This window comes from Carcharodon carcharias, chromosome 26, assembly GCF_017639515.1.
Source record: "Carcharodon carcharias isolate sCarCar2 chromosome 26, sCarCar2.pri, whole genome shotgun sequence".
Lineage (NCBI taxonomy): Eukaryota > Metazoa > Chordata > Chondrichthyes > Lamniformes > Lamnidae > Carcharodon > Carcharodon carcharias.
In genome coordinates this window covers 30,221,105-30,246,084 of record NC_054492.1, presented here as the reverse complement: position 1 = coordinate 30,246,084, position 24,980 = coordinate 30,221,105, and the positions used below count along the sequence as shown (strand labels likewise).

The following is a 24,980-nucleotide window of genomic DNA, read 5'->3' as shown; positions in this document are numbered from 1 at the left end:
CTGTTGTCTCCTGGGGTTCTGCTTGATTGCCTTAACAGGCGGAGAGGAAATTTCTCATACGCTCAGAAATACAGAGAATGAGTTTATTTTTATGTCTCTGGGGTACTGCATGACTTAGATGTGGGTAATTGATGCATGTAGCTGCACCATGTCTGGTTGGAGCTGGTTTGATGACCTACATTACTACATCATCCTTCCGCGACCCTCTTTGAGAGAGGTCTTGTGGTGGAGTGGGTAGAGCCAAAGGCTCTAGGTTTCAGTCCCACTCCAGGACTTGATGGCCAAGGAAGGTGCATTCACAATGTGGCCAAACAGGTTGAATATCAACATCCTTCTAATGGGCACCAATGGCAAGTGGTAAGAGCAGGAGAGTTTCCTGGTAAGCCACGTGATGAAAAGAAAATTGAAGCCACTACCATCAGTATTCATAAAAGTGTATGTTGCCACAGCAACTAGGGCTCCTTGTGGGGCTGGTTGGCTCAGCTGACTGGATGGCTGGTACGGATCAGATTGATGTCAGGAGCATGGGGTTTGACCCCTGTTCCAGCTGGGGTGAATTCAAACCTGCTGCTTTACCCTGCCCATGGTGGATGCTGTGGGTCAGAGCTGCCTTCCAGCAGAGAACTGTTATGACACAGCTCATGGTAAATGCTGAGCTGTTCAAATCCCAGAAGGAAACTTGAGACAGCTGCCACAATTATTTTTGCATCTTGTATGTTTTGAGATGCAGGCTTTGAATTCAATAGCAATAAGACCACAGAGCATCATACGTTTTTACAAAACTAGATTAAATATTTTTTAAAAGAAATGATTTTAAGCAAATACATATGCCTACAAATTACTACGATAATAACAACTAAATCCCTGAATTAATCTGACTTTCAGTTACACCTTCATTAAGGTAACAGATTTGAAAAGACCCAGGCAAAGTGATACATGATACCCTGAACAGTTGAATTCAAAGTGAGTTTTCTTAACTTCAGTTCTTTGAAAACAGCAGCTTGAGGCATAGATGCTGAAGGCTTTTCACACTTGTTAGATCTTAAAATGCCTGCCTTTACACACAACCTTCTCTCCTTTATACATATTTTTCCCTTTGAATTCAAATAACCATTGTTTCACTATGGCCAGAAGTTTTTGCCTGGTGTGCAGGCACGCACCCAACATGCTCAACCTAAAATGACGTGCTGTATTTCGGTCAGCGGGTACATGTGGGAGTCAGCAGCGCGCCCGCTGACAATTAACAGGCCTATTAAGGCCATTAAAATGATAATTAAATGCAATTTTTCGCTGCCCGTCCAACCTTATGATTGGCGGATAGGCGGCCTTTGGATTTTTTATGAAACCTCATCCACAGGCGGGATGAGGTTTCCAACAGGAATTAAAATAAAATAAAATTTTGAAATATCATTTATAACATGACCCTGCTCATGTGACAGAGTCACATGAGGGGACATGTTTCTAACATATGTAATTTCTTTATTTTTGATTTTAAAAATCTTCAGCTCCCTGAGGCAGCTCTGTGCCTTCAGGGAGCTTTCATTGTGTGCATCCACACACACACGCAAACTTCTGTGCTCACCCTCCACCTGCCCTCACCCCGGCAGCGCTCAGCATTGCAGTACGCCTTTCACGCTGGCCGGCCATTGGCTAGCCAGCATGAAATTAATGTCGGGGCCCGATCACAGGCAGCAGTCGATTTCGCAACCTCTTTTGGGCCCACCCGACAAGGTAAAAATCCTGCCTACTCTTTCTGAACTTCACTTGGCTGATACATTTCACATCTCCTTTGAAGACAGTCTAATCTGGTTTATTTAAAAACGCGAATGTCCTTTTACACTTTACATTCTAAACTTCCCCGATGTTTACCTACCTAACATTTCAAACCTAGCTCATCTTCAAAGCCTTCAGACTAGCTGTCTTTCATCCACTTAAGTCTCACCCACACACAGACACATATAGGCCAGGATTTTCCCCTCGGCGATTTGGGGGCGGGGCCCGCTCACCAAGGAGAAATCCCCAACATCATCCCGGGCCATTTAAATCTTAAGGAAGGCGAGCGGACAGCAAAATCAGCTTTCCGCCCGCCGACCTGTCAATGGCCAACTTAGGCCATTGACAGGCAAATTAAGATAGTTAAATGCCCTGCTCAGACAACCTTAAGGCAGGCCGGCCAGGAGCCTCAGCAACCTGTGGATTATTAGTGTAGCTTCATCCACTGGCGGGATGAAGTTTCATTACCGTTTTGTAAAAATGTAATAAATTTTATGAATTTGTTATCAACATGTCCCATTTCATGTGACATGTTAATAATTTTAAAATGTCTCTATTTTTTGACTTTATTTACCTTTCACTAAACTCCCTGAGACAGGACTTTGCCACAGGGAGCAGTGTGCTCTTTCGCGTGAAAGAGCGCACTTTGACAGTTGCGGATTCCCTCCCCCCCCGGAACAGGAAGCGCATAGCACTTCCTGTCAGGCAGCCCACTGAGTGGGCCTTAATTGGCCCGCCCACTCAAAATGGCAGCGGGCCCCGTTTCAGCAGCAGGATTCGGCTGCCCACCCGCCAGCAAAGGGCTAAATTCTGCCCGTTGACACAGATACCACTATTTTCCAATAAATTCCAATAACATTATTACATCTTCCTGACAAGAAGTCATGCTTTGCAGACATTGCAATACTTGTTCCATGACTTTTGTTCTGTAAATTAAGGAGACCTGCATTTTGTAACATATTTTAATTCTTTGCATACTGAAATCTTCATAATTGTGCAATCCTTTTATTATTTTATACTTTAATGATTGTCAATAACTATGTCATGAATCATGATTACTTCTTTTACTTCTTTTCTCATCACAATTAGGCACATACCACCATGATGATTTTTCAATAACCCAATTATCTTATTTCCCCAGACCCTGAGAACCAAGCCCAATATTGACCTCTCCTCGCACCATCATACCTAAGCTCTGCAATCCTGTTACATCCAGTCATGAATGGTGATGGACAATTAACAGGAGGAGGAAGCTCCACAAATATCCCCATCCTCAATGATGGGGGAGCCCAGCAAAAGACAAGGCTGAAGCATTTGCAACCATCTTCAGCCAGAAGTGCCGGGTGACCAACCCTTGCTGGGATACCATTCCACAGACCCCACTGCCCACTATTATCTTGGCAAAATGGCCATTCATTTTTCAACAGCATGGACACAGGCAGTTCCCAATGTAAATTTGCAAGAGTTTCCAAGATCAGACTGTAGTAAGATCGAGCTTCCAGCTTCTTATTCCCTTTACTTTCTGCATTTCCACGTGGTGACACTCTTACATGTGATACCTTGTGGTGCAGTGGTAACTTCCCTACCTATGGGCCAGAAGTTCCGGGTTCAAGTCCCACTTCAGGATTTGATGGCCACGGGAGAGCGTGTTCATAACGTGGCCAATCCTTCCAATGTGCCTGATGACAGGCAGTAAGAACGAGAAATTTTCTTGGTCAGCCATTCTGGAGAAGGCAAACCACTGGAGTACTTTGCCAAGCATCATCATGGACCGATCCAATGGAAGTCCATGGTTGCCAATGCCCTCATCTGGGAATGGTACCTGAAGGAGGAGGAGGATATTCTTGACCAGAAATAAATTGCAAGGCATTTTGATTAGGGTAAGGTTTTCTGTAATCCAAGCTCCCTTTCTTGGTCCTGAACATTTGCTATTGGAGTTTTCACCTCTCAATTTTTCTCCCAAGGAATGAGGGGGCAGCTGTCATTCCACCTCCTGTTCCCTGGTAGGTAAATGCACCGCCTGGTGTGGTATGGAGCCGCAAGAGACGTTTTCATCCCCAGTCTCTGCTGAAGTAGTTAGTTAATCTCAATAGCCGCAGCACCACTTGTTCTAGACTTAGCCTCAACACCTGCAGAGAGATCTAAAGTTGTTACTCCTTGGAAAAAGTGTAGGTGTTTTGATGTCAGGTACAGACAGGATTGGATTTGAGATCCATCTCCGAGGTCAAGCAGCTATTCCCCATTAAAGCTCATACACGAAGAATGGAAAGTTGATGGGCTGGGGCAGCCGATACATGGCAGTACCTTTGGAACAGGAATGAAACAGCAGCTGCTGAGAGGGAATGGGAACTTTCTAGCCCAATTTATACGCAAGCAAAATATTGCATGATGAGTTTTCTGAGCCAAGTTACGCTGCATAAAGGAAGCGTGGAATAAATAATTGACGCCAGCACCTACAATACGCGAGAGTGCTCTGACGCATTGCAGACAGGATATTTGCAGCAGAGTGGGGTCTCGAGGGGTTGGGAGGCAGCGATCAAAAGCAGGCTCTTCAAAACAATCGGAATTACAGGGAAAATAACTTTACTGCTAAACTGACCTGTTAGAATGTAAATGCAGTACGAGCAAGTGGGAAAAAAATGTTAAACCTGAATTTCTGTCCTGGTCGGTTGCACTTGCTCTCACTGCATAGCCGTCAGTAGCAGAACATCTATCTGGTTGGATTTCCTTCCCCGCTCCCCTTCCCTCACTCCAGTTTGTAGCCTACAGGAGCAACATAATGCTCATAATGTACCCGCTGCTGCCTTGCCAGTTGCACTTCTGGGGAAATAAAATGTTCCAGATAAAAGTAAGTGACAATAACCTGATTCCAGGTTGAATAGTGGGTGAGGAGGCTAGAAACTGGCATAGGTTAGTGAAACCTAATTTCGGGCAGTGGTCTCACAGAAACATCTGCAGAGCCTGCCTGAAACAGGTGTTAGGCTCCTTGTCCATGGGCAGTGTGGGCCTAATGCCCATTCTAGTACTCCCATGCTAAAATTGAGTCCTGTACAGCTTTTCCTGGCCTAACCCAGGGGTCAACAACCTGCAGCTTCGGAGCTGCACGTGGCTCTTTCGTATCACATTTGCAGCTCCCAACCTTTCCAAGTTGGATCGCATTAACATGAATAAAAGCCTTAAAAAAATTAAGCCAAGAAAAGTTAGTCGCATTTTAACTAGTGGGATGAAAGACAATAAACATGATTGTGCTCGGAGTGGCATAGCCACACCACGATTATAGATAATGCCTTTGGTCCGTGAAACAGGTTTTACGGTTGCGACCATTAGTGTTTCTAATATAACTGGGACGATAAATTATTCTGAATGTGTTCTCAAAAGCTATTTTTTAGCATGAGGCTCAATAGCCAAAAAACTGCCTTAATTCTACCTATCTTACGTTAAGGTTTGTTTTAAAGATGACTTTGACAAAATTATAGTTTAAAAAAACTCAATAATTCATGCTTATGTCTATTTCAATTTTAAATGTTTTTTCTATTGATAAATTCAACACGTATTTTACATATATATGCAAATTATGCATTCTACCAGTAACATTTGGCAATTTGCCAAATATTTAGTTTAGAAATGCTGAATGTTCATCTTGTGACTTCCAATCTTTTTTTTCTTTTTAGCAATTTTCTTTTAAAAGACTCTACATGGAAAAAAAAAAGCTGCCAACCCCTGGCCTAATATGTGGTCTTTAAAAGGGGACTCCTCGAGAGGTGCATGTTTCTTTTGTACCTGACAGAATGCGGAGCCAGGAACACCAGCACTATTGCAGTGGTTGCCACCCTGCAGTCCATGCCCCCTCTTGTGTAGTATTACCTTTCTCCTTCTGGTACAGGCTTGGCCTAAATAGCCAAGTGGTTATGGTACTGGGCTTATAACCCCAAGATCAAGAATTCAAATCTCACAATGGCAAACTATGAAACAATGTAACTTCATCTGAATAGGAACAGATAGAAATGTGTTTGTACTCGAAAGAGTTACCTTTCTCCTTCTGCTTGGCCAAACTGGTCACCTCCAAACCGGCAAGATGCATTAGCAAATGCAAATAGCATCTGCAACTCATGGGTTAAATGCAGATGAGTCCCACTCAAGTCCAATTTCTAGCCCCAAGGGCTTGAAAATGCAACCAGACATTGGAGCAGAGTTTAGTGAGCCTGTTGGATGTGGATGAGAAAAACCAAATGGGGAAATAGCAAAATTTATGACAAAGCATGTAAGTCAGTGATTGGACACCTGATAATATTCTGAATTCTATGGCCTCTTATCATACCACTCAAACATCTCAAAACACTTCACATACAATGAAGTGTATTGACTACTGTTATGTAGGCAAGCATGACAACCACTTTATAAAAAAGGCAAGATCCGACAAGCAGCAATGAGATAAATGACCAATGTTTACGTTAGTTAAGGGGGAAATATTTGTCAAAACACTGGGACAACTCACTGCTCTTCTCTGATATGTGCTTTAGGATCTTTTACATCCCCTGGAAGAGGCAGAATCATGTCATCCAACAGACAATGCAGCTTTTTCAGCTTCGCAGTGGAGTCGGCCTAGGTAATTTGCTCAATTCTCAGAGCTGGACCTTGTTTTAAGAAATTATGAGGATCAGGTTCGCAGGCGGGTAGTTTGATGCGGAAACAAAGAACAGGAGACTAGCTTGCTAGGATAATATTATTTTATTTTGCTTGTTTCCTACCTAGCTTACATAGGATAGAAGCCAGATCCAATACTCACAACGGGTCTGGCATAATTGACTATATACTTACTCCACGGATTACTGGAACTGGGAGCCGTCAGTTCTGTGGAGATGCTGCCTGTGACCCACGCTCAGCGATTAATGCAACCCGGAGCAGACTCCCCGAACTGGGGACTTTCCAGGCTTATATATGCGCTACTTGCCGAGTTCACTGAGTCCGCGTTGGGCACTCGTCCAACACATTGTTTAGTACTGGGCATTGTTCCCATGCGGTTTCGGCTCCGACTCCCTTCAGTAGATAACAGGAAGTCTCTTAGCAACGTCTTGTGTTCAAGGTCAACTGGTGCCTGGATCCAATCTTGCATGTATTGGGACACCATGTTAACCCCTTATATTACATTCCACTGATTGGCCCAATACATGTAACGATTATACAAATACATAATAATAAGCAATACATTGTTATAACATGTACATGTTTTGTTCCAGTTGCTGCCGCACACGGCAAACATACGTACAGGTCAGTATATTACAACAGGTCAGAATCACTAAAACTCCGATTAAAATGAACAACGGAGGAAATAGGGAACGTCGTGCCGTAGTTGACAGCCCATTGAACAGATCCCACCAGTGATGGGCGGATTCCACCTCTACTACATGAGCAGCGTGTACTACCTTTTGGCCATGTATAAAGGTGGACACAGTCACCCGGGTAACATTGATTTGATGTTGTCGCAATATCTGCTTTAGCTCTTCCGAGCGATCGAGGGCCTGTTTAAAACGCTCTAGCGAGATACTCCAAGGGTGCAGCCATACCTGCCACTGCATAGTGGTGAGGTGTTGCGTTCCGCTGTAATTGGTCAATAGGTAAGTATGGTTCTGCCACCGCCATCGATAGATGCCAGTAAGGCAACCTGAAAAAGGGGTCGTCGGGAGTAAGGCATGGGCATGACTAGTGGCCACACAGAGCGTATGGGGACCAATCTGCCACATCATATCTCGGGGTGCCTCAATCATCCATTCACACAAAGCCGTGTCTTCTGTAAGGCACGGGTCTCGATATCGATCCATCAACAGACAGGCCTTTCCTTGATCCGCCTGCTCACACGCGGACAAGTCATAGGTAAGATTGGTGTCCGGACTGAACCAATTCCCTTTTGTTTTGAGAAAGTAATATCCATCAGATGTAATGACCGGCAATACGTAATATCGGCACACCGTCACAAAATCAGTTACATTCAAGGTTACAAAATGTCCTTTACACAGCGTTGCATTACACCATGTTTTGTCCGGATAGGTGTTCATCCATAATTTCTCAGATACGTTCCACACCCCTCGCCAGGCCTGAACATTAGGCGAAGTGACTATTCGTAAAAATCGTTCTTTTTGCAAATGTGCATGCAGCATTTGGATACCGCAAATTGTCCAGTTCATCTGTACAGTAAAATTTTGGAACAGCCGTTGAGTCGAATCCCACACGTCCAATTCCCATTTTAAGGAATGCAGCAAAATTCGTGCAGTCTCTTCCTGCGTCATCATGGCCGACGGCATCCATCGGCCAATAGTGTACAGGCCTTGTGCAGTTGCTTGCCCCGTACTGGATAATTTAGTACGGGTCACTTCAGAGTCTATAGCATTGGATATCCCCATTACTGTCCCTGCCCCTCCTAACAAGGTATCGTACCATGCCCGTCGTCTATATGCCAGGTCTATTGCCGCATCTTTGGCCAATCCCCCGAATTTGGGCGCATCTTGAAAATCTACCTGGACTTGCTGTCCTCCTTCTTCCAAAAGCCTCACCAACCACAATTCAATGGGCTCCCCAGGATTTCGGCGAGTCTTTTGAGTAATGTATAATACTTCCTCCGTAGTAAAGTCCTCCGTTAGCTCGGAGAACTCCGGAGGAGGTTGCAACTGAGGGATCTCATGATGGATCGGCTCGCCTCGCTCGTTTCGTTGGGGATTTCCCTCATCATCCAACAACACTTCAAACCTAACAGGAGGCCGTCTCTGAACCTGTTTTCTCCGGACGACCGGATTCGCTCGCACCTGGGGTGGCAGCTCATCTTCGTATTGATCATCCGAATCCCCCCATATATTCCCGTCCCAGTGGTCAATATCCCAGCCGTCCCCATTATTTAGCTGCGCCACAAACGCCCTTATTTGAGTGGGGTTCACGGATCGCGGGCGCTTTCGCTCACTCTTCCGCTTACTAGACGACAAATGTGTGATCGCCCGCCCTGCTAATTCCGTTAGTGCTGTTATTTCTGCCTTTAGTTTTATAATTTCTTGTCTTAACACGGAGGCATCCCCGCTACTGAGCCCCTGCTCATGCTTAAGGGTTGCTATTTCAGCCTCCAACTTCTGACGCCTGTCAGACTGCTGCTTACAAGCCGCCGCACAAGCCCACATCCGCCTCTGGATCCCTGGCAAGGGGTTCCTTGAGGGGACCGGGATTTTCTCAAGGGTGGACAGCAGCGACCCTGGGGTGGTTCCTACGCCTTCGGCCTCCCAGTTTTCCGGTCGCCCCCCACCCTTCCGCAAACAGGCCGCTACACTATGCCACGGCCCTTGCCATCCTGGGACCGCAACCGCCTCGGCCTGCCCTTCTGGTTTCTTATTCCTTTTCCCAAACATTGTTTCGCATCAAAATCCCTCCTCAATTGCGATTGATCCTGCCGACTACGCCAAAATGTTTTAAGAAATTATGAGGATCAGGTTCGCAGGCGGGTAGTTTGATGCGGAAACAAAGAACAGGAGACTAGCTTGCTAGGATAATATTATTTTATTTTGCTTGTTTCCTACCTAGCTTACATAGGATAGAAGCCAGATCCAATACTCACAACGGGTCTGGCATAATTGACTATATACTTACTCCACGGATTACTGGAACTGGGAGCCGTCAGTTCTGTGGAGATGCTGCCTGTGACCCACGCTCAGCGATTAATGCAACCCGGAGCAGACTCCCCGAACTGGGGACTTTCCAGGCTTATATATGCGCTACTTGCCGAGTTCACTGAGTCCGCGTTGGGCACTCGTCCAACACATTGTTTAGTACTGGGCATTGTTCCCATGCGGTTTCGGCTCCGACTCCCTTCAGTAGATAACAGGAAGTCTCTTAGCAACGTCTTGTGTTCAAGGTCAACTGGTGCCTGGATCCAATCTTGCATGTATTGGGACACCATGTTAACCCCTTATATTACAGACCTGAACCGGCAACTGTCTGACTATGAGGCGAAGCTGCATCTTTTTTGAGAAGGTAGCAGATGCCAGAAAGAGTTGTTAAATTTGGAAGCTTGTGGACATGAGGCCGTAGCCAAATTGAGAAAATCAGAGGGATATCACACATGGTCCAATTGGCTTGGAGACAAATAAATTCAGGCTGGAGAGATTGAGTTTACTTACACACTTGGGCTGGATTTTGCATTTTTCAGCAGGGTGGGGAGGCCATACAGAAAATGAGCAGTCCTCTCACTCCTATGCATGCCATTTCAGCTCGCCCAACAAGCATCGGGTGGCCAACTAGAGGCAATCCAGCAGGAAGGAGGCCAAGAGGTGAAAATGGGGGCTCCATGCCCAATTGGGAGCCTAGGCCAGAACGAAATGTGGCAGAGGGGAAATGCTGCAAACAGGAAGTCGGTCACGTCCACAAATTTAAAGGCCTCCTGCTCTCTCAATCTGTTTTTTTTTATTGAAGGATCAGAAAGGCTAAACAAAAAGAGTTAAGTAAACTTACAGGTGCTGCCAGCTTCAGCAGCAGAATCTGCTACTAGGTGCAGCCATGGTCCAGGTGGCAGGCTTTTTTTCTTCCGCTTCTGTGCGGCCTGGTCATATAGCGCCATAAAACACTCCAAAACCTTTTCAAATCCGACACCCAAAGAAATGAAAAAAATCCAAAATTGTGGGCGGGTGGGCTCCCGATTTCCACACCTGCTCACCTTCTGTAATTCCAGCGACTGATGTGATGACGTCGTATTTCCAACCCAACGTCATCATGCCCTATTTTACCTTCATGCAAGGCGGAGGGGGGGGTGATGTGGAGGCCCGCCCAATTTGCAGCCGTTAAAATCCAGCCCATTACTGTGCTGGTTGTCCACAAGGTGCCTTTGGAATCTATTCACCCACTTGCTTACTGAGCTAACGTTGAACGTGGCATCTTCTGCTCCATCTCTGCGCTCCTCAATTCCGGCCTCTTCTACATCCCCAATATTAATCGCTGCACCATTGGCGGCCACACCTTCAGTTGCTGGGCCCTAATTGGCTCAGTGTCCAAATTTGATGATAATGCTCCTGTGACATATCTTGGATATTTTTACTATGTTTAATGGCACGATATGAATCCCCATTACTGTGCTGGTTGTCCGCAAGGCACCTTTGGAATCTATTCACAACACTGTGAGCCAGTCAGTCCAAAAGTATCCTAGAAAATGCCTCCCAGACTTCTGACATAACATGATAAGAAAGAGCATGGATCCTCTTTATCAGAAACATCTTTGTTGATATTATCATTTAGTGGTTAAATCAGGGGCTGCATTTTATCTTGCTGGCTTTGTATCTCAATTTCCTATCACATGACAGCAATTTTTTTTTAAAAGTGCGTGAATAACGTAGTACTGAAGTAGAGAGACTGGGGATTCTCTGTCCAGATAGCAGATCACCGTGTGGCAAAACCTCACGTTCCATTTCCTAACATACCTCATCTTGATGTGCACATAATTCATGAAGACTTTTGGGTTTGACAGAAGCTTTAATGATTCATAGAAATTAAAACATCAAAATTGGTCATTCGGTCCATTTAAGAAGTCCATTGTCAGTGTTTGCTCTCTAATTAAACAAATAGCTCTAACTGTGCTTACCCATGTCCCTTCATCCTCCCCCTGTCCAAGCTTCAATGGTAATATCATTTCTTCTTGAATCACTGATGCAGGAAGAGAAATCTGCAGACTCAGGATTCTCAGGTGTAAAGACGTTTTGCTTGCTCTCTCTCTTCTAAATCGCTTTACATTTAATTTTGCCCCCTTCTTGACCCAACTGCTGCAGTCAGCCTGTTTCTACCTTTAGTAATTTTAAACACTTCTGTGGCCTCCTAATCGGCCTTTGTTTGAACAAAACACCCTTTAGGAAACAAAAACACACAAAGGGCAGAATTGAATGGCCTACTCCTACTCCTATTTCTTATGTTCTTACATTGATCATTGAATGTTTTGTCAACCTTGCTATTTAGCAAATAAGCACTGGACACACAGGAAGAACATCTCCAGCTTGTTTCAGTTCATTACAACACATCGACTCCGGCATTATTCACTGATGGGCCCACAAAGAGGCGATTTTTCTTCATACATAATTGATCTAGGAATAGCAATTCTCAAGGTTGGTATTCCAAAGCACTGCACCAGCCCTGGATGTTAGCCAGTGAAAGAGCTGGCCTGAGGCCCTAGCTGCACTTAACATTAGTGGAATATTCTGATGTGCTCCAGCTCTTGTTGGGAATAACCTATTTTATCAAGAACTGGGACAAAGCTTCTTTGTGTTTGCAAGCTCTTTACTTGGTAATATTACTAAAGTACAGCATAGTAAATGTATCTTCTGTACCTATTCCAATGTAGCCTTGATAGCCAAGTAATGCGAGATACATGCTGCAGGGGAATATCCTATCATGTACTGTATTACAAACTCCTCTCCCCCATGACTCAGCTGTTTCCTACCCTAAACAGCTGAGCTGAAACAACAATGGACATTCATATAGCGCCACTAAACATAGTAAAAATATCCAAGAGACTTCACAGGAGCATTATCAAATAAAATTAGACACTGAGCCACATCTGAAGATATTCAGATAGATGGCCAAAAGCTTGTTCAAAGAGGTGGGCTTTAAGGGTATCTTAAAGGAGGAAAGAGGGGTAGCTAGGCAGAGAGGTTTAGGGATGGAATCCCAGAGCTTGGGGCTCAGGCAACTGGAAGTATGGCCATCAATGGTGAAGCAATTAAAATCGGAATATGCAAGAGGCCAGAATTGAGGAGCTCCGGGAACAGAGCAGAAGATGTCACGTTCAATCCCTGGTTTGCGCTGCATTAACTAATTTCAGCTGGAAAAATAGGTGGAGTGGAACAATTGAGTTTGTACAGCTCAGAATTCTTACTCCTGATTGATATTTGGAGATCATTTCCTGAAGTAGATGCTGTTGACACTTACCTTCAAGGGTAGCTGATGAAATATAGCCTTTTGGTTATACCTCAAGTTATAGCCCAGTGTGGGCTTCAAAAAATGAAGGCAGAGTGAGAATTCATTGACAAAAATTTAAACAAAGAGAGTGAGGTATCATGTATGAAGTCCTGCTCACCCACCACTCATGTCCTTCTCCCTATCTCACAAAGCATTGAAATACAACTCCTAGTTCTCAACTTCAAATCCCTGCCTGGTTTGCCCCACCTCATCTCTGAAGCCTTACGTTACCCTTTTGTAGTGATTGAAGGTATAACCTTTCCTACTGCCTTTAGGGGGTCACGTGATTGTTCTGACGAATGAGCCCTAAGCGCGGGTAATCCTGGGGGCTAAGCGTTCTAGTCGTGGACCTGGTTCAAGCATGTAGCTTCTAAAAGAGCTCTGTAATAAAGTTATCTGTTTCAAGTACAAACCTGTCCGGTATGTCAAATACATTACATTTGGCGACAAGGGTAAAATAGCTCTGACACTGCACCTCGCCTTGTGAATGTGAGTACATCAATTCTTAAGGAAAGAAAAGTATACTCACTCACTCTTTGGCAGAATCTGTCCTTATGATGCGTCCATGGAAGACTGGAGCCAATATGTAGAGCGCCAAGGTTTTTATTTCATGGTGAATGAAATAACAACGGAGGAGAAGCAGGAAGCAATTCTTTTAAGTGTCTGTGGTAGCAAGACATACAACCTTATCAGCAGTCTGACGGTCCTGAAAGCGCCCAATTCTAAATCTTTTAACAAGCTAGTAGACCTTGTGAAGACACATTTTCAGCCTCAGCCATTGGTCATAATGCAGAGGTTTAAGTTTACCTCCAGAGTAAGGGCCCCGGGAGAGTCCAGCGCAACTTATATAGCAAAGTTGAAGCAGTTGACTGAGCACTGCAACTTTAGAGATACACTCAATGATATGTTGCAGGACTGGCTGGTTTGTGGCGTTCATGATGCTGCTATTCAGCGCCGTTTATTTGCAGAAGTTAATATTGATTTGAAATGCACCATGGAGAATGCTAAGAGGGACTCAGGCTTTCCTGAGTGTGCAACATGGTGTTGTTCTTCAGTTGGGGTGAGAGCCTACCGTCAGGAGTGGCGTGAAAACCAGAGAGACAGCAGCGAAGCGAGAGACAGTGCTGAACGAGAAATGAAAAGGCCTAGTGGAAGCATTTCAACAGTGATTCAGAAATTAATCTGTTACAGGCACAGGGGTAACCATGTACCAGAAATCTGCAGATTCGGAGGCAGAATGCCATTACTGCCACACAAAAAAGGGCAGGTTATAAAGCAATGCAGGGTGAAAACAAGACAGCCCATCAGACCAAGATGATTGAACTGCATAATGTAGCAGAACCAGAAGCTGCTGATACTGATATCTATTCCCTATACAATGTCAAAGCAGTAAAAACTGAACCAATCACCGTCACCCTTCAAGTGAATGGGAAGTCTCTAGTCATGGAGGTAGACACGGGAGCATCACCCACAGTGGTGGGAGAGCACAGAATTAAATACCTAAATGAAGGTACCCAGCAATGAATCTGGAGCAAACCACGGCTCAACTGAAAACATACACTAGAAAATCAATACAGGTAAAGGGATCACCATAGTACCTGTATCTTATAGGTAATAGATAGCCCAGTTTGCAGTGATCATAGTGACAGGTGAAGGACCTAGTTTTCTGGGCTGCAATTAGTTACAAAAAATTAAGCTCAACTGTTCAGAAATATTTCAAGTGAGAAAAGGAGGAATTCCTGAGCTGTTAAGGGAGTATGACAGTATATTTCATGATGAATTGGTAAAGATAAAAGGCTTAAAAGCAAAAGTATATGTAGATTCAGAGGCAACGCCCCCCCCCCCCCCCCCCCCCTCCCAAGTTCTTTAAGGCCAAATCTGTGCCATATGCCCTAAAGGAGAAGGTGGATGCAGAATTGTGCCACTTAGAAAAGCTAGGCATCATCCAGCCAGTCCAATTTTCAGAATGGACAGCGCACATAGTCCCCGTGATGGAACCAGATCAAATTATTCCCATTTGTGGAGACTACAAAATGACTGTGAGCAAGGCTGCTAAACTAGACAAATATCCTCTCCCAAGGATAGAAGATTTGTGCACTAAGCTACCTGGAGGCAAATCCTACACCAAACTGGACATGAGCCATATACTCCAAGAGCTAGAGCTGAACAGCACATCTATGGGGTATGTAACCATCAATATGCACAAGGGCCTGTACCAATTTACGCACCTACCCTTTGGTGTATCATCTGCCTATGCAAACTTCCAAAGGACCATAGGAAGTCTACTGCAAGGACTTCTCCAAGTAGTAGTGTACCTGGATGATGTCCTGATCACAGGATCAATGGAAGCCGAACATTCGGCCAACCCGGAAGAGGTTTTACGGAAATTTTTGGAAGCTGGTGTCAATTGAAGAAAGAGAAATGTACATTCCAAGCACCAGCAGTCATTTACTTAGCTCACCAAGTGGATGCCAAGGGGTTGCATCCAGCAGAGGAGAAATTCAGGGAAATCAAAGAGGTGCCCACTCCTACCAGTGTCACTGAACTCATCTTTTTTTTTAGCATGATAAATTATTATAGTCACTTCTTGCCAAACTTGCCAACAGTGTTAGCACCTTTATTATTGAAAAAGAACCATCATTGGTTATGGAATGCACAACAAGACATCCTGTCACACAGGATGGAAGATGGTTCCAAAAGGCTATTAGACTATGTCTCCAGAACCCTCTCTGCAGCTGAGAAGGGTTATTCACAACTTGAAAAGGAAGGTTTATCAATAATATTCGGAATGAAGAAATTCCATCATATTTCACCATAGTGTCAGACTGTAAATCACTAGTGGGGTTATTTAGTAAGGATAAGGCCATTATGCCAATAGTCTCAGCAATAATTTAATGTTAGGCTTTGATATTATCAGCATAAGAGTACACCTTTATTCACTGTCCTGCATATTGCAAATGCAGATGCACTCAGTCATCTTCCATTACCAGATCACATTGTACATGCTCCAGTGCCACAATAAGTTGTGCTTATGTTGAATTTCTTGGACTCTTTGCCTGTGTGAGTGAAGCAAATAAGGAATTGGACAACAGGGATCCAATTTTGTCAAAAGTCTGAGGCCAGGTATTATAAGGATGGTCGAATTCACCAGTGTCTGAAGAGATAAGACCATTCCATGCCCTGTAAAACAGAGTTAAGTTGTCAAGATGGAATCTTGTTGTGGGGATAAAGAGTCATCGTCCCTTTGCAAGGAAGAGAACCATGCTTGACAGAGCTTCACAGTGCACATCCAGGCATATCGAAGCTTGCATGAAGCTATGTCTGGTGGCCAGGCATAGACAGTGACATTGAAAGCACTGTTTCTGATGTCAGCAACAACAGAAGTTGCCCGTTTCAGCTCCACTGCATCCGTGGGAGTGGCCTGGTCGACCCTGGGTTAGACTAGATATAGATTACGTAGGTCCCTTTTTAGGTTTTTAATGATTATCAATGCACATTCTAAGTGGATGGATGTATATGAAGCTAGATCACCGACTTCATGTGCAACTATTGAAAAGCTGCACGAATGTTTTAGTTTATATGGCCTACCAGAAGTCATTGTTTCGGATAACGGTACTGTCTTCACTAGTGCAGAATTTCAGAGATTCATGAGTTTAAATGAAATTAAACATATTAAAACAGCATTGTACCATCCCTCATCAAATGAGTTAGCTGAAAGAGCTGTGCAAACTTTCAAATCAGGAGGTGAAGAAGTTATCTGAAGGCACTTTAGAAACTTGACTTCCACGTTTTCTTCTCAATTATCACAAGACATCTCATGCAACTACGGGTTCAACGCCATCTGAATTACTGATGAGATACTGTCTTTGTACAAGGTCAAGTCTGGTGTTTCCAAACATAGAGGGAATGAGAGAAGTATCAAAGTAGTCAGAAATTGAATCATGATATTCATAGTAAAGCTTGAAGATTTACTGTAGGAGAAACAGTTTTCTTGTGGAATTTTGGAAATGGACCTAATTGGGTTCCTGGTATAATAGTCTCAGAAACTGGGCCCTTGTTATTTCCAAGTGGAGGTGGAAGACTGGATTGTTCGCAAACATGTGGATCATCTAAAGAGTAGGGAAACATTCCAACAACCAGCCATTCCGCCTGTAATTGATGTCAAATCTTTAATCCCCAAAGTGTCAGATCGACCTAGAATAGACATACCTGATGTCTCTGTTGAATTTATCTAATCCTGAACTGCTACTTTCTAAGGATGTCTCTCATGCTGCAGTTCTTGAACATGCCGATCCAGTGGGACAATCTCAAGTGGTAGAGCTACATCACTCTAACCGAATTAGAAAACCACCTCAGAGACTTCATCTTTAATCACTCGACCTGTGTATATATTTATATGTTGTGGATTAAAACATTCTTCGCAAATAGGAAATGTAAAAAAAAATGAAAGCTGGAGGAAGCGTAGTGATTGAAGGTATAACTTTTCCTATAGCCTTTAGGGGTCACATGATTGTTCTGACAAATGAGCCCTAATCGTGGGTAATTCTGGGGGCAGAGCTTTCTAGTCATGGACCTGGTTCAAGCATGTAGCTTCCAAAAGAGCTCTGTAATAAAGTTATCTGCTTCAAGTAAAAAACCTGTCTGGCACATTAAGTTCATTACACCTTTGGGACTACAGCACTGCTTTTCTGAATATTTGCTCCTTTCGCCTCATGACTGGTGATTGAGCCTATGGTTAGTAGGGTGTTGCTAATTCTCTTTAAGCCTCTTTCTGCGTCAGTTTTGCTCTCCACTTTAACAGTCTTAAAACCTATCTTTTTTACTTAAGCTTTTGGTCACTTTCTAAATCTCCCAACAGCATTTGACATCCTTGGAACATTTTGCTACTCAAGATGCTATATAAATGCAAACTGTGTGTCTGCTGTTAATTTCATGAAGCTCTAAGCCCGCTGTTGGTTTGGAATAATTTAAGCGTGTACACAGGTTCACTGGGAGGTCACTCCTCAGACTCTATGCAGTGAGTGAGTTAGTATGTGTTCCAAGTCTGGCTTCAGTGAAATCAGCTGCACTAACGCAGAATCAACCCCCCTCCACAGGAAAGCCATAGCAATCAAAACAGCCAATCATTTATCATAAGTCAAAATTAACTCTTGCCTTGCTGAATAGAAACTCAGATTCCCAGTCAGCGTTACTTCTCAAAGCTGTATTGGTGGAATCATCCTGTGGAAGGATGAACAAGAAATGCTGAATAGCCTCCATAATCTATACTGTCTGTAATCCCTGCAACACAGCTTCTGGCACCTAATAGCACTGATAGTGGAACATAGTTCTTATTTATTCAGGAGGATGAGAGTTAACTTTGACATGTGCTCCAATTATCCTGATTGACTGGCTATTGGCTGGTTTCCCCATCAGGCGGAGGTTGACTCTATGTTAGTGAGGCTGAATCCACTGTAGTAGCAGCTTGTTTCAGGTACCAACACTCCGAAGGATGTACGGTATTTTAAACCTGCTCAAACTTTGCTCTTATTCCCTGCTTTCAACCTCCTCCCAGCTTTGTCTGTGCAATATTGCAGGCTTCAATGTGCCCCTGCTCTCCCCAACCTCTATCCCTCTCAGCAAGATACTTTTGCGAATGGGGTAGGGAAGAGATTAAACAGAATAAAAACAGGAGCTCTGCGTGCCTGTTATTCAATGACTTACATTTAAAGTTGAGCAACTTGGGTCCAATGGACTTGGCCAAGAGATGTGTAATGCTACACTGCTTCTCCCATCTCCCACGATAGTTTTTGCCAATTTGCAGCAAGTGCCATGTCTTTGATTTCAGTTGCATTTGCTTTTTAAATTAAAAAAGTGTCCACATTAAGCAGATGTCATGGAAACCTACAGCATGGATATAGGCCATTCAGCTCATCGTGCCTGTCTTGATCCTCACTTTTTGAACGTAACTCTCAGTTCCTTATCCTCATATATCCGTTCAAATCCCTTTAAAATTATTTGTGGTATCAGCTTCCACCACCTTTACAGATAGAATGCTTGAGTTCCCAATAACTCTGAGTGAAAACACTTTTCTGTCTTTTGCCTCTAGATCTTTGGCAATGATTTTAAATCTATTTACTGACTTTCCAGAGAGAATAGTTTTTTCTCCAACTACTTTATCAAATCCTCTCACCATCTTGGAAACCTCCATTAGTTCACCTCTTCACCTTCTGTGTCCCAAGGAGAACAATCCTAACTTTTCCAAGGCCTGAATTTTTCAGTCGGTGGGTGGGCTATGCGGGAGGGGGCAAGGGCAGTTGTGGACCCGCTGGCGGTGATCGGCTTCGCTCCGCCATTTTACGCGGGCGGGCCAACTAAGATCCGCCCAGCGTAAGTCATGAGCCGTAGTGCTCAGCACTACCTGTGCGGCCAGGGGGTGGGGGGAGGAGAGAGAGTCAAGGTCAGCGGTCTTTCATGCATGCACGGGAAAGAGTGCTTTAATCTCCCTGAGGCACGGAGCTGCCTTAGGGAGATTGAAGTGGTTTTCAAATAAGTGGATCAAAAATGTATTTAAATATGTCCCATCTCATGTGACTGTGTCATGTGAGATGAGACATATTTAATATTGCATAAAATTTTTTAATTTAATTAATGAAACCTTTAGGAAGCCTCATTCCGCTCGTGGATAAGGTTTCCTAAAAAACGTGAAGGCCGCTTGGCCTTTTCGCCTGCCCGCCAACCTTAAGGTTGCACGGGCAGCATTAACAATGACCTTAATTATTTCTTTAACAGCCTTAATAGGCCATTTAAATATCAGTGGGTATGCAGCTGACTCTGGCGTGTGCCTGCCGAACAAAACATGAGACAGTGCAATGACATCGAGACACACGCCCGACATCATCACACATCATTTGATGTGTTGGCAGGTAGGGCCCGCACGCCGACTGAAACATTCAGGCCCAAGTTTTTGTCGTAACTGAAGTCGCCATCCCTCGTAACATGTCTGTGCTGGGGTTTCCCCCACTGAGCCAAGAAAACAGCCCATTTGAAACTGTGGTACCTGCAAGCTGTCAAACATGTCTGCAGATGCAGAAATTTTCCTGAGGGAGCCTAGTCCATGAAGCCACAAAAAAGGCGCCATGTGGTGAGAGGAACATGAATGAACAGAGCTTGGTGGATGGTCAGTGTCACATGTGTACACAGCCTGACTTTACCCCAATGCCCCCACCCCCGCACCTCTACCCAGTATAGTGTCAGTCAAATACCATCAATCCTCAGGGATTGCCTGCATTCATCCATTACTGCTCCTCCCAGTGTGCAACTGTACTTCACTCTGCTAATTGAGGCATTTAGGATGATTTTTAAAAATTGGCAGGGTAAATAAAGCTAAACTGTTTCCTCAGGTGGGCAAGTCCAGGACAAGTGGGGCATAAGCTTAAAATTGGTGTTAGGATGTTTTGAGATGATGTGAGGGAGCCCTTCTTCAAACAAAGAATAGCAAAATTCTGGGACTCCTTCCTCAAAATAGCTGTTGAGCATAGTTCAATAGAAAATTTCAAAACTGAGACTGGCAGATTTTTGTTAGGTAAATGTATTGAGGGATATGGAACTGAGACAGTAGATGGTGTTGAGATACAGATCAGCTATGATCTAACTGAATGGCAGAGCCTCCAGGGCTGAATGGCCTGCTCTTGTTCCTGTTCTCTAGATCCACAACTTTCAGTCATCCCCTCACTCAAACCCCTTCTTCTTGTTTTTCTCTCCCAGCCTCCAAAGGCTGGGACTTTCCTGCCCCAATATGGCAGGACCTACAATGGAAGATCAGCAGCCCAGCCAAAAGTCCATTGACTTTCAGCAGGACTGGATGATCCAGAAAATCCCCCAATTTCACCCTAGCTCACCTGCCGCCGCCGCCCCCCCCCCCCCCCCCCCCCCCCCCCCCCCAACGCCTCTTGCTCAGTTTCCAAATTCCCCCACCTAGGGCTTTTTTGCTACATGAATAGTTGAAGTTGCTTACTCATTATCTGTTGATGGTGGTACATTGTTAAATATTATCCGGGTCCAAAGTGCATCTGCCTCTCCACACTCTCAATACTCGCTCAACGGTTAGGACAGAGTAGCAGGTGATGAGCTGGCAATTAACATATCCAGCCAGTTCAGGATTTCAAAATTTCCCTGAACTTCCCAGGAGTTGAAGGGTGAAGTTGGGACCACCTTTTGTTCAACCTGCAAGCAGCCAGGGTGGTCTCTCTTTCCCCCTCTCTCTAGAGAAAAAACAGTATCTATAGTAAGATGAAATTGAATTTGCAAAGTGAATCTGAATCCAATCAATGGCTTAAAATACTGATGAGGGCCCTTTGCGGTATTTGAAACGCAGCACATTTTGGCTGTAATCAGCTTAGTCTCTTATTCATCAAGATTACTATCAAGAACAAAGTGCAACTTTGAGCTGACTCAATGCAATGATCTGCACTCAAAACATGTCTTAGATTGAATGCCGCTGCCCTCGACTTACAAAATGTAAGTGGAGATTCAATTTAGGTGCTCCTCATTTAAATCAATCGGCTGGTGCAACCCTGAGCCAAACAGTCAGGAAGCGCCAGCAACATTCCTGGGCTGTACCAAGTCTGCCTTACTCAGTAACAGTAAAGATGCTACAATCAGCTCTGGTGACCCTCGGTTAAAGAGAAAGAGAAAAAGATCAGTCAGCCAGGCTTCCCACTCCTCATCCCTATGCAGAGGTTCTGCTGGAAACTGTCAATGCAGACATTTGGTGATGCCAGGGTTAGGCTTGGCCTTGTTTTCAAGTCCTTCGCTGGTCTTGCACCTCCTTATCTCTGTAATCTCCTCCAACCCCACAACCCTCTGCAATATTTGCACTTACCCAATTCTGGCCTCTCGAGTATTCCTGATTTTAATCACTCTACCTTGGTGGCCACATCTTCAGTTGCCTGGGCCCCAACTCTGGAATTCCCACCCTACACCTCTCCCACCTTCTTTCCTCTTCAGAAACGATCTCTTTGACCAAGCTTTTGATCATCTGACCTAATATATCCTTACACAGCACAGTGTCACACTTTGTTTTATAATCCTCCTGTGAAGCACATTGGGATGGTTCATTATGTTAAAGATGCCAAATAAATATAGCGTGTTATTGTTGTTGATACCAACATGGCCAGGTAACCTGCCCCACATTCATTGCTCTGGATTCCACATGTAATATGACAACTTGGGGTGAAGCACCAGAGGGCTGTGGAGCCAGCAAGAACCCAGTATCCAAGAGAAGAAGAGGGAAGAACATTAGCCAAAGGCAAAAAAAGTAAAAGAGCAAAAACAATATATGCATCTTCCAGATGAGATCTCAGTCATGTCCCTGAACCCTGGCCAGTGATGGTTTACAATCCAACTGTAATCTAGAAAGGCAGCATATTCCGGTCAGACCAGCTTACAGCATCTTCCCCATTGAACCAATATCATCAGCAGACAGCAAGAATTTTTTAGTTACACTTATCGGCATCACAGCTGGGAATCATAGTTCCTGATAAGAATAAAAAAAGATAGCGAGACTACTAGAAACAAAGATATTACTGCATTCCTGCAGCATCCTATATCTTTTTGAAACATCTCAAAGGACTTCACATAGATCGAGCTGCTTTGAAGTACAGGCAGCTGCTATTTTGCCACCTCACAGGATTGAGCAGATGGCAAAGACATGGTTGTTTATTCTGCTTCTGCTCCAGTTTGGAAGGAAATATCAGCTAGAGTATCAGGAAGGCTCATTGCTCGTCTTCGAACAATGACACGGAACCTTCAATATCCACCTGAATAGGCAATCATCATTTTAACATCATCGGCAGGGACAGTCAGCTCTGCCTGCAGCACTGAGGCATCAGCTTAGATTATGTGCTCAACTCCTGAACTCTGAACACGCAACATTCATATCCAAAGGAGAGTTTGCCACATACAGACACAATCTGACTATTATCAGGATGCTTTTTTAAAAAAAAAAATTACAGGAAATTAACTGGTCCCCTGTAACTCACTCATCTGCCTTATTGAAAGATAATGAATAAATTAACTTATAGAGAGTCAATTTCCACACAAAGTACTTTAGGGATCATCTGTACCGTTCTCAAGTCAGAGATGAAACCATTTTTAAGAAGTCCCGAAAATGCTTTGTAGATATATTTAGTGAAACCACAGCTTTCAGTGGCTGCATTATTTCTCTTCCTCTCCAGTTATGAAGATTCTGACCTGCTGCAGTAGGTTTTCACAGTAACTAACCGCCCTCCCCACATCTCGGCTAAATTTCCCCATTCTTCACACGGGAGCCTAGAATGTGACTGTCAGCATGATATTCAGCCACGGCTGGCAGCAAAATCCTCACCAGGCGACCCCACACGTTTACTCTCCAGCAGCGTCCACTTGACAAGGATCTGGAAGGAGCAGGATATTCCCTGTATGATTTCTCACCCTCAGCCGCTCTTTCTACCCCAGCGGTACTGAGGCCAAATGCTGCATGGGGAGGGAGGCAAATCATGTGTGGAGCAACACAGCAGTGATCCCTCTGCGGAAGGCCACTCGCCCCCTCGCTTATACTTGCGACGTATGTAAAAATAATAAATCACACTCATTTCAGAGGTTATATATAGAGCGTTTCAGAAAAGGTTATATATAGACCGTTTAATTACCAAACAAAAAAATAATGTCTTTTGGAGTCACCACCTCTTCCGAAACCGCAACTTCACTTTTCCCCACTGACCTTTTCAATAAGTTGATTTTTTTTTAAAAAAAGGCAAAATCATATGAATTGAAGTTGCATTATCAAAGAGAGGCGGCAAAACCCGAGGCGTCGGGTCGCGAATCATTCAAAAATAAACAAAGAAAGAAAACACACCGGGTTTAACATTTCCCACCCCACCAAAAAAAAAACAAGCCCCAGATGGATTCGGGTGGCATTGTTCGATCAAGCCGAAAGATAAAACAATAAGTCACTGAAAATGCTGCATCAGGGATTGAAATCCCCGGTTACCCATCAGAGGGACCAGGGCTGTCTAATTCCAGCAAGCAGGGTAACTGACATGGGTCGGTTCCACCCCAAACGGCCCCAAAAAAATCCTCTGGGAGTCACCTTGATTTAAAATGGAGTAGGTTTTAAATGCTCTTTTCCTTTGGTATTAAAGCTACTACTTACGATTCGGTGGGACAGTCATGTCCTCTGGTGCTGAATATCAGTGCAGGATCCCCATCGAAATGTATCTTTGTAACACACACTGGATACAATCCGGGGGCGCCCAGAAACTGCCCGGTGGGCGGGGCCTCACCTGTCAACAAAGACAGCCGCAAAGGGGGGGGGGGGGGGTTAACCTACATGTTGATTGATGGAAAGACTGACTAATAGTCATAGCTAGAGTATGATTGACTGTTGAAGTATTGTCCAATGGCAGGTGGAGTGGGCGGGACGCTTGACCACATAAGGACACACCCATACGCCAATTTAAAGCTAATTAGAATCAGGAGGGGGAAGATTAGAACAAGTCATCCAGTCCCTCGAGGCTGTTCCGCTGTCTAATTCGAGCTTGTCTGATCTGTACCTTCCAATTTAATCCAGATCCCTTAATAACCTTAGATAAAAACAAAAAAACTGCGGATGCTGGAAATCCAAAACAAAAACAGAACTACCTGGAAAAACTCAGCAGGTCTGGCAGCATCGGCGGAGAAGAAAAGAAAGTTCTGTCGAAGGGTCATGAGGACTCGAAACGTCAACTCTTTTCTTCTCCGCCGATGCTGCCAGACCTGCTGAGTTTTTCCAGGTAATTCTGTTTTTGTTTTTGCCCTTAATAACCTTACCCAATACAAATATGTTCATCTCAGTCTTAAGGGTTCCCTTTGACTTTCAGCATCCACATCCTTAAGTGGTGGGGAGAGTGTTCCAGATTCACTAGATTGATACCTGGAAATGAGCTGGATGTCTGATGAGGAAAGATTGGACAGACTGGGCTTGTTTCCTCTGGAGTTTAGAAGAGTGACGGGTGACTTGATCGAAGTATATAAGATCCTGAATGGTGGGGTGGACGTGGAAAGGATGTTTCCTCTTGTGGATGAGTCCAGAGCTGGAAGCCACTGTTTTAGAAATAGGGGTCGTCCTTAAAGGACAGAGATGAGGAGTTTTTTTTTTCTCAGAGGGTTGTGCAACTTTGGAACTCTCTACCTCAGAAGGTGGTGGAGGCGGGGTCACTGAATATTTTTAAGGTGGA

At 44.3% G+C, this 24,980-nt stretch overlaps 1 protein-coding gene across 5 annotated transcripts in view; it reads right to left on the bottom strand.

The window, feature by feature from the left end:
* Positions 1-24,694, bottom strand: part of LOC121269832 (kelch-like protein 25) — a 45,691-nt gene extending 20,997 nt beyond the window's left edge. Inside the window, exons 1-2 of one of the 5 annotated variants that reach the window (XM_041174839.1) lie at positions 23,918-24,048; positions 13,274-13,407 (exon numbers count right to left, since the gene is read on the bottom strand). The gene's annotated coding sequence lies outside the window, so the exon portion shown is untranslated. Of the gene's footprint in view, positions 1-13,273; positions 13,408-23,917; positions 24,049-24,676 lie in introns of those variants that run through there. The other 4 variants (XR_005941426.1, XM_041174841.1, XM_041174837.1 and 1 more) reach the window with 4 other exon arrangements.
* Positions 24,695-24,980: the final 286 nt, after the last annotated feature.